This window comes from Gossypium raimondii, chromosome 10 (genome assembly GCF_025698545.1).
Source record: "Gossypium raimondii isolate GPD5lz chromosome 10, ASM2569854v1, whole genome shotgun sequence".
In the NCBI taxonomy this organism is placed as follows: Eukaryota; Viridiplantae; Streptophyta; class Magnoliopsida; order Malvales; family Malvaceae; genus Gossypium; species Gossypium raimondii.
Genome location: NC_068574.1, coordinates 20056648 through 20073320, shown reverse-complemented (window position 1 = coordinate 20073320; position 16673 = coordinate 20056648). Strand labels below are relative to the sequence as shown.

The following is a 16673-nucleotide window of genomic DNA, read 5'->3' as shown; positions in this document are numbered from 1 at the left end:
TTGGCTCATTACAATCTCGCACACCACCATGAAAACACGGTTAAAGTATTTGTTTCCAACTTTTTATAAGATAAAGTGCAATGTGGTGGCAATAATATTTTAGGTTATATGAGGAAATAGGAACAAAGAAGTGTACAAGTATGATATTGATTTGTCTCATCTTATCTTTTGGAGTTACGGTCTATAAAAGAATCTCAACCATTGGGAATAGACAAAAGATCTAGAATCCACCTTTAGAACAATTTTTCATGATCAATCTTGATGGAGAATATTGAGAGATAGATGCCTTGATTGCTTGCATGTTGAAAAATCAAAATGATGTGGACTCATTTGCAAGTTAAGCAGTGACTTGTGTTCAAGCTCTACATTCTGCAGTAGAGTTGGGGTTTCAATTTGTTATTATAAAAGAAGATTTGTTGAGTACATTTAAGCGAATGAATGGTCAATATTTTGATAGATAAAGGACTGGACCTTTAATCAATGATAGTAAATATCTAAAAAAAAAATTTCAACACATGTTAGAAATCTATAAATCATATTAGATATCTTTAAATATTTTTATGAAAAAAAACACGCTTATAAACATTATAATATAAAATTTAACTGAAAGTGAAATAGAAATTTAATCTCTAGCCATTGATGTTTAGTTTTTTATGTGTATTTGTTCTTCTATGCTCTTAACAAATCACTTAGATGGTGTATGTTTCACAAATTGTTGAGCATAGGTGTAATAACCAAATTTTTAGTGGAGTCGAAACGACAATTATAGAATCCTATTTCGATGTTTGAGTCCGTATATTATTATTTAATATTTACGAGATTAGTATAAAGGTTAATTTAAGTTTAGTCTCTTAATTTTGTCGAATTGATAGTTAATTAAGGTATTAAAACTAAATTGTAGAAGTTGTAAAGTTTATCACTATAGATTTTAAATAACTAAAGGACCAATTGAGAAATTTGACCATTTAAAATTGGTCAACTGGTGGTGGATGAATTATAATCCACTAACTTTTTTCGAATTAAGCTTAAATTTTCTTAATTAATGTTTAATTAAATAAATTATGATGAATTAGTTTTAATTAAAGGTATAAATAGAAAATAAAAATAATTGTCATCCATTTTTACCATCTTCTTCATCGAATGAAAACAAAAGAAACCTAAGGAAGCCGTTTTTATTGGCTCAAGCTTTCGGTCTTCAATTTGTAAGTCATTTTCTTTTAATTTTTATATTTTTGAAGTTATGGGAGCTTGATTTAGTTAGCCCATGTACCAATTTGTAAAACTATTAAGTTTTTAAAAGTTTAATTGATGAATTCTTGAAGAAATTGGTATTAAATTGTTAGATTTTAAGCCTAGAAGTGAAAAAAGACTAGATTGTAAAGTTTAATTGCTAGGTTTTGGACATAAGGATTAAAGTGTACAAAATTCAAAATTGACGTGAATTTTTGCAATTTTAGATAAAAATGGATTTATAAGGATTTAATTGAGATCATTTTCGAAATTGAAGCTCTAATTTGAAAGTTATGACAAATTCGATTTTAAGGACTAAATTGAATAAAATGTAAAAATTTAGTGGGCATTCAAATAATAAAGTTGAACTGATACATGCATGTAGTAGGATGATATAAGATCTTTGGAATTGATAAATGAACTGAATTACTGTATAAATCGAGAATTGAACCAAACCGAGGATAATTGAGAAAAAGGTAAAATTATCAAATAGTCCTTGCAATTCAACTTGTTTGTTGTTTTGCGAAGTGAGTTCATATTGAACTTACTATCTTGTTTATGTTATGTTTGAATTGTATTATAATACTCGTTAGTTTATATATATATATATATATGTAAATTTTGGTGGTTTTGGAATCTAATAGACTAAATCGTAAAGTATAAAATATATGGAAATTATTTATCTTGGATGTTAGATGCTAAAATACACTTAGATGCAAAAGGCCTTAGTGAAACTACTAATGAAGGAAATGAAGCATCTAATCAAGTTAAGGCCAAAGCTATGATATTTCTTCGTCATCACCTCCATAAGAGATTAAAGACTGAATATTTGACTGTTAAAGATCCACTTATCCTTTAAAATAGTCTGAAAGAAAGATATGATTATCAGAAAATCATAGTACTTCCTAAAGCTCGCTATGAATGGTTGCATTTGAGATTACAAGATTTTAAATCTGTAAGTGAATATAACTCGGTTATGTTTAGAATCACTTCCCATTGAAATTATGTGGAGAGAACATAACTGATGAGGATATGTTAGAAAAAACATACTCCACATTTCAGCAAATAATTTTGTTTTGTAGACACAATATCGTGAAAAAGGTTTTAAGAAATATTCTGAGTTAATATATTGTCTTATTGTGGCTGAGCAAAATAATGAATTGTTAATGAAAAATCATGAGTCACGTCCAACTGGCTCTACTCCATTCCTTGAAGCAAATGTGACATCATTTAACGGAAAGGATAAAGGCCACACTAGCAGCCGTAGTCGAGGACATGGTTGTGGTCATGGTCGTGGTCGAGGACGTGGACATGAATGAGGTGGTCATTTCAGGAATACCCACCAGAAGTGGGATCATAAAGATGGAAAGAACGATAAAAATACAATTGAGAAAGTGGAAAGTTTGTGTTATCGTTGTGGAGTTAAAAACCATTGGCCTCATACCTGTCGCTCACCAAAGCATCTTGTGGAACTATATCAACAGTTATTGAAGGATAAAGGGAAGAAAATTGAGACAAATTTTGTTTGTGATTTATGGCATTGTTGGTACAACTCATTTGAAGTTATTGATTTCTTCACCACTCTTGAAGGGAATAATTGATCTTTTAATTTTATTATTATAGTTTTAAAGAATAAACTTTATGCAAGTTTGTTATGTTATTAACAACATGGTTATTATATTATGTTTTAAACTATTTATGAAAATTTTATATATTTTGAAAATTTATGTGACATTATTCATTTTCTTTAAAGAATATGAATACTTCTCAAATTCAATTAGCGATAAACGGTGAAGACTTATGCTTAGCAGATAGTCCAACAACTCATACTATACTTAAGAAAAAGAAATATTTTTCTCATTTAACAATGCAAAAAGCTAGTGTGAGTACTATATCTGGTAGTACTAAAATCATAGAAGGCTCCGAAAGAGCAAATATATTGTTGCTTAGAGGAACTAAGTTTCAAATAATGATATGTTATACTCTCCTACGTCTCAAAGAAATTTGTTGAGTTTTAAAGATATTCGCCATAATGGATATCACATTGAGACAATAAGTGAAGGGAATGATGAATATCTTCAAATTACGACCATAATGAAAGGAAATAAAATTATTTTGGAGAAATTGTCTGCACTCTCCTCTGGTTTGTACTACACAAAAATTAGTACAATTGAAGTACATACTATAATAAATCAAAAGTTTACTGATGATTTTATTATTTGGCATGATCGGTTAGGCCATCCCAGTTCAATTATGATGCGAAAAATTATTGAAAATTCATGTGGACATTCATTGAATAGCCAACAGATTCTTCAAGCTAATAATTTTTCATGTGATGCTAGCTCTCAAAGTAAATTAATCATTCGGCCATCATCAGTCAAGATAAATTATGAATCTGTCACTTTTCTAGAACGAATACGAGGAGATATAAGTGGACCAATACACCTTTCATGTGGACCATTTAGATATATTATGGTTTTACTCGATGTTTCGACTAGATGGTTGCATGTATCCTTGTTATCAACTCGAGACATGACATTTGCGAGGTTACTTGCTCAGTTGATCAATTTACTAGCACATTTTCTAGATTTCCCTATCAAGACAATTCGTCTTGACAATGCTGATGAATTTACTTCCCAAGCTTTTAATGATTTTTGTATGTTTATTGGAATAAGCGTTGAACATCCTGTAGCACATGTTCATACACAAAACGGTCTTGTTGAATCATTAATCAAACGTCTTTAATTGATTGGAAGATCGTTACCTATAAAGTCAAAATTTCCAATTTTTGCTTGGGGACATGCCATACTACATGCAACATCATTAATTCGAGTCAGGCCAATAAGTTATCATAAGTTCTCTCTGTTACAAATGGTTTTTGGTCAGGAACCAAATATTTTCCATTTGAGAATTTTTGGATTTGTTATATATGTTCCGATTGCTCCACCACAACGTTCTAAGATATGTTCTCAAAGGAGGTTAGGAATATATGTTGGATATGAATTTCCATCAATAATTAAATATCTCGAGCCATCAACGGGGAATTTATTTACAGCTCGATTTGCTGACTATCATTTTAATGAGTCCATTTTTCCAACGTTAAGGGGAGAAAATAAATAGTTGGAAAAATAAATAGATTGGAATGAATTGTCATTGTCTCATCTTGATCCTCATACGCAACAATGTGAACTAGAATTTCAGAGGATAATTCATTTACAAAGTTTAACAAATCAATTGCCAGACGCATTTACTGATCCAAAAGAGTGACAAAATCACTTGTACGAGATGTAAATCCTCTAATCAAAATTGATGTCCCTAAAGGATAAACTCTAGTTGCTATTGAGTCTAAAGCACGTTTGAAGCGTGGTAGACCAGTCGGTTCCAGAGATAAGAATCTTCGAAAAAGAAAATGAGCAAAAACAGATGATGGTTAGATCGAGGAAACAATGACTTTAAAAGGATCTCCAGAAGAGATTTTAGATATGACTAAAGCTCAGGAAAATCTCAAGTACCTGATAATAAAGAGATCTCAACAAATTATGTCATGTCAAGAATTAAGTGGAATAGAAATCAAATCGACGTCAATGACATATTTGCATGCAATGTAGCACTAGATATTTTGAATGACAATGTGAATCATGAACCAATGTCAATTCAAAATATCTTAAAAATTATAATTATTACCGCTAGATTGAGGTGTGAATCATGATTCACATTGTCATTATTACAATAATTTATGTTAATCGTGAACCTAATAAAGATAAATATTATTTATGTTGTTATTTAAATTTCTTACCGCTAGATTTTAAAAATGTGAATCATGAACCTAATAAAGATACATATTATTTATGTTAATATTTAAATTTCTTACCGCTAGATTTTAAAAATTATAATTATTATTTAAATTTAAATTTTGTTTAAAGTTTTATTTTAATTATTACAATAATTTTAAAAGGGTAAACTACTAAAATAGTCACTTTTGTTTCCCTCAAGTTATATTTTAGTCACTTATGTTTGAAATGTTACATTTTAGTCACTTACATCAACGTGTTGTAACATTTTAGTCACTGAGCTGTTAATTGTCATTAACGGTGTAACAGTAAGCTGACTAAAATACATCTCTCTTAGCAAGAGATTTTAATTCCGCCTCAATTGCTTCTTTCCATTTTGGCCAATCATCTCTTTGTCTACATTCGGAAAATAAGAGACATATTTTAATTCTGCCTCAATTGCTTCTTTCCATTTTGGCAACTATTTTTAGATTCTTGATTAGTCTGAAAATAAGAGAATGACTTGATTTACGCCTAATGAATGTAGTTACTGCCTATTTATATGACCCACTTGATAATAACATTTACATGAAACTCCCAGAAGGTTTTAAACTGCCAAAAGCAGCTAATTCATGTTCTCGAGAACATTACTCAATCGAATTAAACAGATCCCTTTATGGGTTGAAATAATCTGGGTGCATGTGGTATAATTGTCTTAGTGAATACTTATTGATGGAAGGCTATAAGAATGATCTCATTTCCCCATGCATTTTTATAAAGAAGTTTGGATCAGGATTTGTTGTTGTGTATGTTGATGATTTAAATATCATTGGGACTTCTAAAAAGATTTTAGTGACAATAGAGTGTTTAAAGAAAGAATTTGAAATGAAAGACCTTGAAAAAATAAGATTTTGTTTAGAGTTACAAACTAAGCACCTAAAGAATGGAATCCTTATGCATCAAACAACATATATAGAAAAAGTGCTAAGAAGATTTTACATGCATAACACACATCAGTTGAGCACCCTAATGGTTGTTAGGTCACTTGATGTAAATAAAGACTTTTTCCTTCCTCGGGAAAATGATGAAGATTTTCTTAATCCTGAAGTACCATATTTAAGTACTATTGGTGCATTGATGTATCTTTCTAGTCATACATGACCTAATATATCATTTGTTGTCAACTTATTAGCAAGATTTAGCTCTTGTCCAACCTAAAGACATTGGAATAGGGTTAAACATGCTTTTTGTTATCTTCAAGGTACAAGAGATATGGGTTTGTTTTTCCCTAACCTACCTAAAACAAAATTGATTGGTTTTGCAGATGCAGAGTACTTATTTGATCCTTACAATGCTCGATCACAAACTGGTTATGTTTTCACATATGGTGGTATTGCAATTTATTGGTGTTCTATGAAACAAACAGTTGTTGCTACTTCTAATCATGCTAAGATTTTGACAATCCATGAGGCTAGTCGTGAATGTATGTGACTAAGGTCTATAATTCATCATATACGAAAAGATTGTGGTTTATGCTCTGAAAAAGAAGCTCTAATAGTTTTATATGAAGATAATACAGCTTGCATTGCACAACTTAAGGAATGATATATTAAGGGTGATAAAAATATATATAACCAAATTTTTTCTTCACCCATGATCTACAAAAGAATTGATATATAAATGTTTAATAGATTCATTCAAGTGAGAATTTGACAGATATTTTTACTAAGGTGCTCCCTACTATTACATTTGAGAAGTTAATTTTCAACATTAGATTGCATCGTTTTAAAGATCTTAAGTGATGCTTACATGATGGGGAGTAAATTCATATTACATTTTCTTTTAAGGTTGTGACATACTGTATATCAAAGGATTATTTACTCTTTTTTCCTTCACTAGATTTTTGTCTCACAGGGTTTTTCCTAATAAGGTTTTTAATGAGGCATATCCTTTATACAATGAACATCTAAGGGGAGGGTTATGAATGCTATTAAGTGGATGTTCAACCTTTCACCTTTCATCTCCCTTAACCTTCCACCTTTTATCCAACCTTTAACCTTTCATCTTCTCATAACCCTTTTCCTATTTATGTATTAGAATATGAAGAGTCTAATCTCTCTATATATACTTGTAAAGAAAAAAAAATATATAGAATGCAATAGAAATCCTAATATTCTCATGTCTTTTATCTATTATTTTTTGTTTATAATACTTTAATATTTTTATACGAAAGTATTTTCTTATTAATCATACTAAAAAGTATATTAAAATAAAATTACCATCAACAAAAAGTTACCTAAAACGCCCATTTTTTATGTTTTTCCTTAATGTGTTTTTAAATTAAAACATTTAGTTAAAAATTTATTGTAATTTTAAATATTTATTAAAAGATAATTTATCTAACTTTTTACCTAGTGATTTGAGGGTTCATCCTAAAGATCCACATAGTAGGGTAAAATCACATGGACAACCTTGTTTGTAGAGTTTGTAGTGATTGATTTTGTCAATGTGTATGAGTTAATTGTAAATGTATTAAAAATAAAATAAAATTTATTTTTTCTTTTTCATAATTTACTTTTAAAAGAATAATGTTTAGCATAAAATTGCATGATGAATAAAGGAAACATATTTTAAACCGAAAAGGTAGATTTTCATCGCATGGAATTGTAAGATTACTTAGATCACTAGTTTTCACATGTCAATTCTCCAAATTTATATATTAAAGGTTTAAATGAACATTTTAGTATTGATTAACTGAGAGGTTAATAAGTTATTAAAAATTTAGGAGGTTGGTAACCATCCTAATAGTATTGGGCATTGAATCTAAAATTCATAATTATTATAAGTATGAGCTAATTAAGTTATAAGTTTGTTAGTTAATCTAGCTGTAATTTTCTGTTAGCTTAGTTAGCTGTTTACTTCATGTATATAAACATTTTTCCTATTCTGTAAATAATAAGGAAAATCATTTTCATATTTTCCACGTTTTCTACATGGTATCAGATGTAAAATTCTTTCTTTCTTTCATTTTTCTTTTCCGCCAAACACTCTGTTTTTCTTGATTTGCTCTTTCAATGGCAACTTCCGATCTATCGCTTCCTTCCAGTCCGTATTTTCTTCATCCAAATGAAAATCCATCGCTTGTTCTTGTTACTTCAACATTAACCAGCCTTAATTACAATTCTTGGTCGAGAGCGATGCGAATGGCTCTTCTTTCTAAAAACAAATTGAAGTTTGTTGATGGTTCTATTCTTCCTCCGGCGACCACAAATTCGATCTATCCGGCGTGGGAGCGGTGTAACAACATGGTGATTTCATGGCTGCATCATTCTATTTCACAATCCATTGTTAACAGTATTCTTTGGATTGATACTGCGCATGAGATTTGGCGCGATCTTCATGAGAGGTTTTCGCAGGGTGATGTCTTCCGTATATCTGATCTTCAAGATGAAATTTCTGTTTTCAAACAGGAAGAACGCTCTGTGACTGATTACTTCACTGAGTTGAAGGTTCTTTGGGACGAGTTGTTAAATTTCCGTCCACTTCCATCGTGTTTGTGCCGTGTTCAGTGCTCGTGTGGTGCTTTTACCACCATTCGAAAGTATCATAATAATGACTATGTCATTCGTTTTCTCAAAGGATTGAATGAGCGATATGCTTCTATTCGATCTCAAATTATGCTTCTGGATCCTCTTCCGACCATCAATAAAGTTTTTCTATGGTGATTCAACAAGAGCGACAGCTTCTTGCTCCCTCTTCTACTGTTTTTGCGAGCAATGCTGTTCGTCAACCTTCCAAGAGGCCATCTCAGGCTTCTTCTCAGGTTTCTTCTCGATCTTCTGATTCCAAGATTGATACTTGGAAATGTACCTTTTGTGGTGGTTTACGGCACACAGTAGATACTTGTTATCATAAGAATGGATTTCCACCTGGCTATAAGTCTCGTAATTCAACCTCTCGTGTTCATAATGAGTTTGAGGAAATTGATGCAGACACGGTTGATTCTTTTACTGGATACTCTCAGTCTGTTACATCACAAGGTTCTGGTGTTACTTTGACTCAGGAGTAGATAACTCAGCTGTTGGCATTGCTTCCTTCTTCTTCGAACCAATCAACCAATCCCACTCACTCACAACCTACACCACACCTCACCAACCAAGTCCTGGCTACTCCATCTCTCACCCTTGCTTCTACTGAAGGTATATTTTCTACACCTATATCTTTTCATTCACCCTATTGGATAGTTGATACTGATGCTACTGACCATATCACACACACATTAACCTCTTTTGCATCCTACACTAAAATAAAACCTATCTATATTACATTACCTAATGGTACTAAAGTCACTGCTCGTTTCTCTGGCACTGTTATATTTTCTGCACATCTTTACCTTACCAATGTTCTATACATTCCTGAATTTGCCTTTAACCTGTTATCTGTCACTAAACTTACATCCACCTTATCTTGTTCTTTTGTGTTTCACAAATCTTCTTGTGAAATATAGGCTCTCCCCTCTATGAAGATGATTGGTACAGCTAGAGTGATGTCTGGTCTTTATTTGTTGGACTGCCCTGTTGCTTATTTTTCAGTGTCAACCCCTACTGCATTACAAGTTTCTTCATCATCCACGTTGTGGCATCATCGACTTGGCCATCTTTCAAATTCAAGGCTCAAGTTGCTGTCATCATCTATTCCCAACTTGTCTTTTTCGAGTGATTCTCCTTGTAAAACTTGCCATTTGGCTCACCAAAAGACTTTCTGGGGTCATGCCATTTTACACGCTGTATTTCTTATTAATCGTACACCAACACCATTATTAAACAATCTTACCCCTTTTGAAAAACTAAATTCCACTCCACCAGATTATCAAGCCTTAAAAGTTTTTGGTTGCCTAAGCTTTGCCACCACCTTACAATCCAATAGACATAAATTTGATCCTCGTGCCAGAGAATGTATTTTCCTTAGTTACCCACCTAATTTCAAAGGCTATATTTTGTTTGATCATGCTTCTCATAACATTTTCATCTCTCAAAATGTCATGTTTCATGAAACCACCTTTCCAACTGTCACACCTTCCTTTGACACTATCCCACATATTACTTTTGATCCTTCACTGTCTTATGATACTGATATACCATCTCCTGAACCTATTCCCTCACCTCAATCTGACTTTTCAACTCAATCCTCTCGGCCATCTCGCACTCGAAAACCACCATCTTACCTCCAGGACTATCAATGCCATTTATGTCCACCAAGCCAACCTCACTCCACTCTTTATCCATTAACTAATTATCTTACCTATGCCAACCTCTCCACTTCTCATTTACATTTTACCTTAGCCATCACTGCAGCCATTGAACCTCAAACTTTTAATCAAGCCAACAAACAGTCCCAATGGAGAGAAGCAATGCAGGCTGAATTTTTAGCTCTTGAACAAAATAACACTTGGGTTCTTGTTGATTTACCACCTGGGAAACAAGCCATTGGTTGCAAATGGGTGTACCGTATTAAGCACAAAGCAGATGGTTCTATTGAGCGATATAAGGTTCGTTTGGTTGCTAAGGGTTACACGCAAACTGAAGGTATTGACTACTTTGACACTTTTTCTCCTGTAGCAAAGATTACAACTGTCAGATTGTTACTGGCTATGGCTTCTTCAAAGAAATGGTTTCTCCAGCAGTTAGATGTTAATAATGCCTTCTTACATAGAGACCTTGATGAGGAAGTTTATATGTTGCCTCCTCCTGGATTTGATTTGGGTATGAATAAGGTTTGCAAACTTCAAAAGTCACTTTATGGACTTAAACAGGCTAGTAGGCAATGGTTTTCAAAGCTTACATCAGCTTTGTTATCTATTGGATATGTGCAATCCATGGCTGATTATTCCTTGTTTGTGAAAAAGGAAGCTACTTCATTTACTGCTTTGTTAATCTATGTTGATGACGTGATTCTAACTGGTGACAACATGGATGAGATTAACAAAGTCAAAGCCTTCTTGGATACCTCATTTCGGATCAAAGATCTTGGAGATTTAAAGTTTTTTTTGGGGTTAGAGGTAGCTCGAAGTTCATCTGGTATTCATTTGTCCCAAAGAAAATATGTCTTGGACATTCTTTCTGATTTTGGTTTCTTAGAGTGCAAACCTGCTAAAACACCTATTGCAACCAAACTGTCAAAGGATGTTTCTCATGAATATTTTTCTGATGTTACTGCATATAGACAACTTGTTGGCTGGATGATTTATTTGCAGTCTTCTCGACCTGATATATTATTTGCAGTACAACAACTGAGTCAGCATTTGGATAAACCTACACTCTCACACTTGCAGGCACCTCACAGAGTGCTTCGATATTTGAAAGGATCTCCTGGATCTGGTTTGTTCTTTTCTAGTTCAACCATTCAACCAGTTCTTAAAGCCTTTAGTGATTCAGATTGGGCGGGTTGTCCGGATACGCGACGGTCAATCACTGGATATTGTATGTTCTATGGTGACTCATTGATTAGCTGGAAGGCAAAGAAACAAACTAATGTTTCTCGTTCTTCCACAGAAGCGGAGTATAGAGCACTTGCATCCACAACATGTGAAATCCAGTGGCTACATTTTTTGCTGACTGACCTTCATCAGCCTGTTTCTCATCCAACTTCATTGTATTGTGATAATGCTTCTGCTTTACAATTGGCTGCGAATCTTATTTTTCATGAGAGGACAAAACATATAGAGATAGATTGTCATCTCATTAGAGAAAAGACTACTCAGGGTGTTATCAAATTGCTTCCTTGTTCATCCAAAGATCAACTTGCAGATATCTTTACCAAGGCCCTTGCTGCAGTTCCTTTTGAGGCAAATTTGGTCAAGCTGGGAACGAAGAATATCCACTCTCCAGCTTGAGGGGGCGTATTAGCTAATTAAGTTATAAGTTTGTTAGTTAATCTAGCTGTTATCTAGCTGTAATTTTCTGTTAGCTTAGTTAGCTGTTTACTTCATGTATATAAGCATTTTTCCTATTCTGTAAATAATAAAGAAAATCATTTTCATATTTTCCACGTTTTCTACAATAAGTTTAACCCAAGTTATCTGTCTTAAAACATTTTTTCTTTTCATCCCTTAAAATTTGACAAATTACAAAAAAGAATCATAGATGTAAAAGAAACATTATTTTTAACTCAATTTCTATGACATGAAATTAAGGTTTAAACCAAACAAGCCTCCTAATGCTTGTAATTTTGATTACATTTTAATGATGATATATTGACTGATTCCTTCTCGTTTTTGCAATAAATGAGCAGAATATAAGCTATAATGAATATCTATCACTTGCGGAGAAAAAGGGAGCATGATTTAAGAAGATGTAACAGCCCTCGAACTACTCGACTGCAGGTTTGTTTCAAATTTAACATAATTTTCTTCTATTCATGGAGCCTTAAAACCGTGTTGAGAAGAAGTTATGAAAGAAGACCATTGCCATCACTTATCACTCGCCAATTACGTGCTGATGGACGGATGATCAATCAACTCAGTTACGACTCGCCAAATTGACTGACTAATTCGATTATTGACTTCTATTTATTCACTTTAAGCCAAAGTTTGTATTATGATGAATTTATCGCGAATTTCTGTACATTATTCTGAAATTTTTAAAAAAAATATTTAAGTTCAGAAAACATACTACATAAATGCATCATATATTTTCAAAAACTGAAAATGAAAAAAAGTTCAAATGAATAACGAAAAGAAGGAAAAAATTTCAACTAGGAAATTAAGATAAAAAAAAAAAAGAATATCCAGAAAGAATTAGAGAGAACATTTGAATCAGAAAGAACGTAGCGAAGAGGTTTATTTGATCATATGAATAAAGTAGATCATCACCCGTCCATTTCTTTCATCATCTTCATCATCAAATCAAGACGAAAGACAGTAAAAAAATGGAAAGCGCTTCGAAATCATGTTTTCAAACGGAAAAGGAAAATTAAAGCAAATCTGAGAATGAAAACCCTAAGCAAGCAAGATTGATAGAATGGAAAAGGAATGCGGCCAGGTTTGGCTTTAATAGACAGATAGATTGAAGCCCTAGAGTGGAACGGCGCCGCTTTAAGGTCCGACTGTTTGGTTATAGTGATAGGATTACGTACAAGCTATCCCAATGCAAGCTTAATTGAACATGGAACCAGATCAGTCGGTCGTTAACGATTTGAAAAAAAAAAAGAAAGTAATTATAGTTTTTAGGAAAATAATTAAGAAATATATATATATTAAATGTTTGTATTATTATTTTACTTGTAAGTAATGTAAGCTCATGTAATTTTTTGACACAATATTTAAAAGTACACATAATTTCATAAATAAGAGGATAATACGCTTTAAAACACTCAAATTCATATTTTCTATATTGACAACAATAAACATGCTAATCGAGTTAAAAGCTCATATATCTTTTAAGCATTACTAGCAAAGTAAATTCATAAAATTTGAGTGATCAAAATATAATTATATCATATATTAATTTATGATTTCATTATTTTAAATAATTAAATAAAAATCTCCTAAAAAGAATTAAATAAAAATCTGGTGAATTGTAATTTTATCTTATATAAAATTTTGATTTCATCATTTATGAGAAAATTAAAACACAATTTTCCATTTGCCCTTAATTACTAATTATATATAGGAGATGCATTCGTAAATTTTGAGTTGTATTTAGCATAACTTTATTGTGTCCATATTTTCTTAAAATATATATTATTTTGGCTAAATTGATTATATGTATATTTCGACACATTGTGCATGTGTATATTACTTTCATATTGTAATATATATATATATATATATATATATATATATATATTAGGTTGTCATAATTATTCAATTTAGAGAAATGACTTTTATTTCGTATTATGTCTCAAATTTTCATATATTTTACATAATTGCCAAAGGAATCGTTGCCTTCATGAAGAATAATTTATTTTAATTGCGGAAAATATTTCTGTAATTTTCATAATTAAATTATTAATTCAATTGAGAATTATATCAACTCTATAAAATATTTAATAAATAATATAATTTTATTACCATATTATAATAAAATTGCATATATTTTATTGATGTTTGGTTCCAGTACAATTTTGTGATATTTTACTAATTCAATAAATAATTAAATTAACACAATATTTTTTGGTATTATTTATATTAATATATATGTGTATAAATATGTGCACAAAATATTTTTGTTAGATATTATTATGTATATTTATCCATATATATTTCCAAGTATTATTTATATTGAATATAAAATCAAAAATATAGTATGTATAAATAGTTATTTGTGTATTTGTGTATAACTTTGCAATAATATACCCTAAATGTCTGTATTAGACCTGTTCATAAGTTGGATTATTCGTCCAGGTTTGTTCGAAATTCAGGAGAGTTTGGGCTAAAACATTAGGCTCAAAAAATGAGCTCGAGGAAAAAATTATGCCCATTTAAAATATGGATAGGGCCTGAGCTTGAACATCCAAGGCCCAAGCCCAACCCATTTTAAGTTTATAATATTTTAAGTTATGTTATTTTTATATATTATGTAATTTAAAACACATTAGAAAATAAATTTATACTAAATATATAATACTGCTCTAATATAAACATTAAAAAAATGTTACGATGACCATATAAAAATTTCAATAAATAAAAAAGTATAAAATTATTAAATATTAAAATAAAAATAATAAAAATATTTTTTTAAAAAAATTTAAAAATAATATGGACTGGCCTAAAATGAATTTGGGTTAATCTTTTACAAATATGGATAGGTTTGGGCAGAGTTTTAAGCCCAAATTTCAAGCTGAGTTAGACTTAGGCAAATATAAAGTATGTTAATATCATATTTAGGCCAAGCTCGAATCCAACCCGACCCATGAACACTTATAGCATGTATAATATCAAATATTGATTAGTATATATGCACATAAATTTAATCATTTTAATCAATAAAAAATATATAAATGCAGATAATATCTATTTAATTGTTTATATTTTAAAATATAGTTTAATGTCCACATTTGTGCAGAACCACTTAACGGACCAGGAGGTACTGGTAAGAGTGCTAGAAACAGAAAAGGATAACTAACTTTTGTTTGAACCGCTCCAATTCTGAGCTTATCATCGAAACTATGGTAAGAAATGAAGGGTTTGCCTGGTATGCGTGGGAGTTGCGAGGGAAGAAGGTGATTCTTTCTTGGTTCTATTTAGGGTGAGCAAAATTCGATTTGACTCAAAAAAATAAAAATTAAAATTAAATTTCGAGTTAAACAAATCGAGTTATTCGAGTTAACTCGAATTTCTTTTTCGAATTTCGAGTTTGAATCGAGTTGAGTTTTCGAATTCGAATAATTCGAATAATTCGAATAAATTGAATATCCAACTATAATATTTTATATTTTTACCTCAAACTCTAAAACCTTTTTATTTTTCTCTCAAAACTTTTACTCATTCCCACTTCGCTCCCAAAACTTTTACTTCCCTCTCATCCCAACTCCCCCATCAAGGGGTGAGCATTCATCGAATCGAATCGAATCGAATCGAATCGAAAATTTTCGAGTTAATCGAGTTTTCGAATCTCATTTTATCATCCTAACTTTATTTGAAGTTTTTTCGAATCGAGTCGAGTGAGATGGAATTCGAATCGAATCGAATATATTTGTTCGAGTTAAATTTTAAAAAATAATTTAGGTCCTTGTAACCACTGTCACCTATCGTAATAAAATTTGCCCACCTTAATCAAATTTTTTATTAACTTTCATCACCTCATAATTTATTTATTAATTTTTTATATACTGGTTAGCTTATTTGTTTGCATTCAATTATCATCAGATTCTTGTCATTATGTATTTTGGAATTAAAAAATATATTAAATATAAAATATGATTTTTAATAAAAGTTATTTTAAAAATAAAATGTGAAATTGATACCAATATAAAATTTTAACACGAATATTTTATGGCATAATTAAGAATTCAATTTTAATATAAATATTCAATATGACTAAATAATTCAATAATATAAATAATATAAAATGTGAAATTTAATTTAATAATATAAATAGTATATATAAATAAAATTATTACTATTTATGTTTAGTAAATTTTTTTGGATAATTTTGATTTTTTATTTGAGAGTAAAGGGTGAGAAGTAAAAGTTTAGGGGGAAAATAAAAAGTTTTGGGGAATAAAAGTTTGAGGGAAAGTAAATAGGGGAGTAAAATTTTGGAGGGAAAATATTAAAAAAAAATTGGAGGGGGGAGGGTTTGGGGTAGATGGGAGGTGGGATGTGAAGAGAATAAAAGTTTTAGGGGAAAAGTGGGAGAGAGTAAAAATTTTGGGGGAAAATAAAAGATTTTGAGGGTTTTTGAGAGTAAAATTTTGAGAAAAAATAAATGGAAGAGTAAAAAAGTTTGAGAGTTTAGGGTAAAAATGTAAAATATTATAGTTTGATATTCAAATTATTCGAATTCGAAAACTCAACTCGATTTGAACTCGAAATTCGAAAAAAATTCGAATTGATTTGAATAACTCGATTAACTTGATTCGTTTAACTCGAAATTCGACTTTTTTTCGATTTTTTCGAGTCGAATCGAGTTTTGATCACCCCTACCCCCATCTACCCAAAATCCATTGCCC

At 30.9% G+C, this 16673-nt stretch overlaps 1 non-coding gene across 1 annotated transcript; it reads right to left on the bottom strand.

Moving 5' to 3' along the window:
* Window positions 1-12806: 12806 nt before the first annotated feature.
* Window positions 12807-12898, bottom strand: LOC128034382 (small nucleolar RNA R32/R81/Z41). Its single transcript, XR_008190507.1, has one exon. It is a non-coding gene; the product is annotated as a small nucleolar RNA R32/R81/Z41 (small nucleolar RNA).
* Between the last annotated feature and the right edge of the window lie 3775 nt (window positions 12899-16673).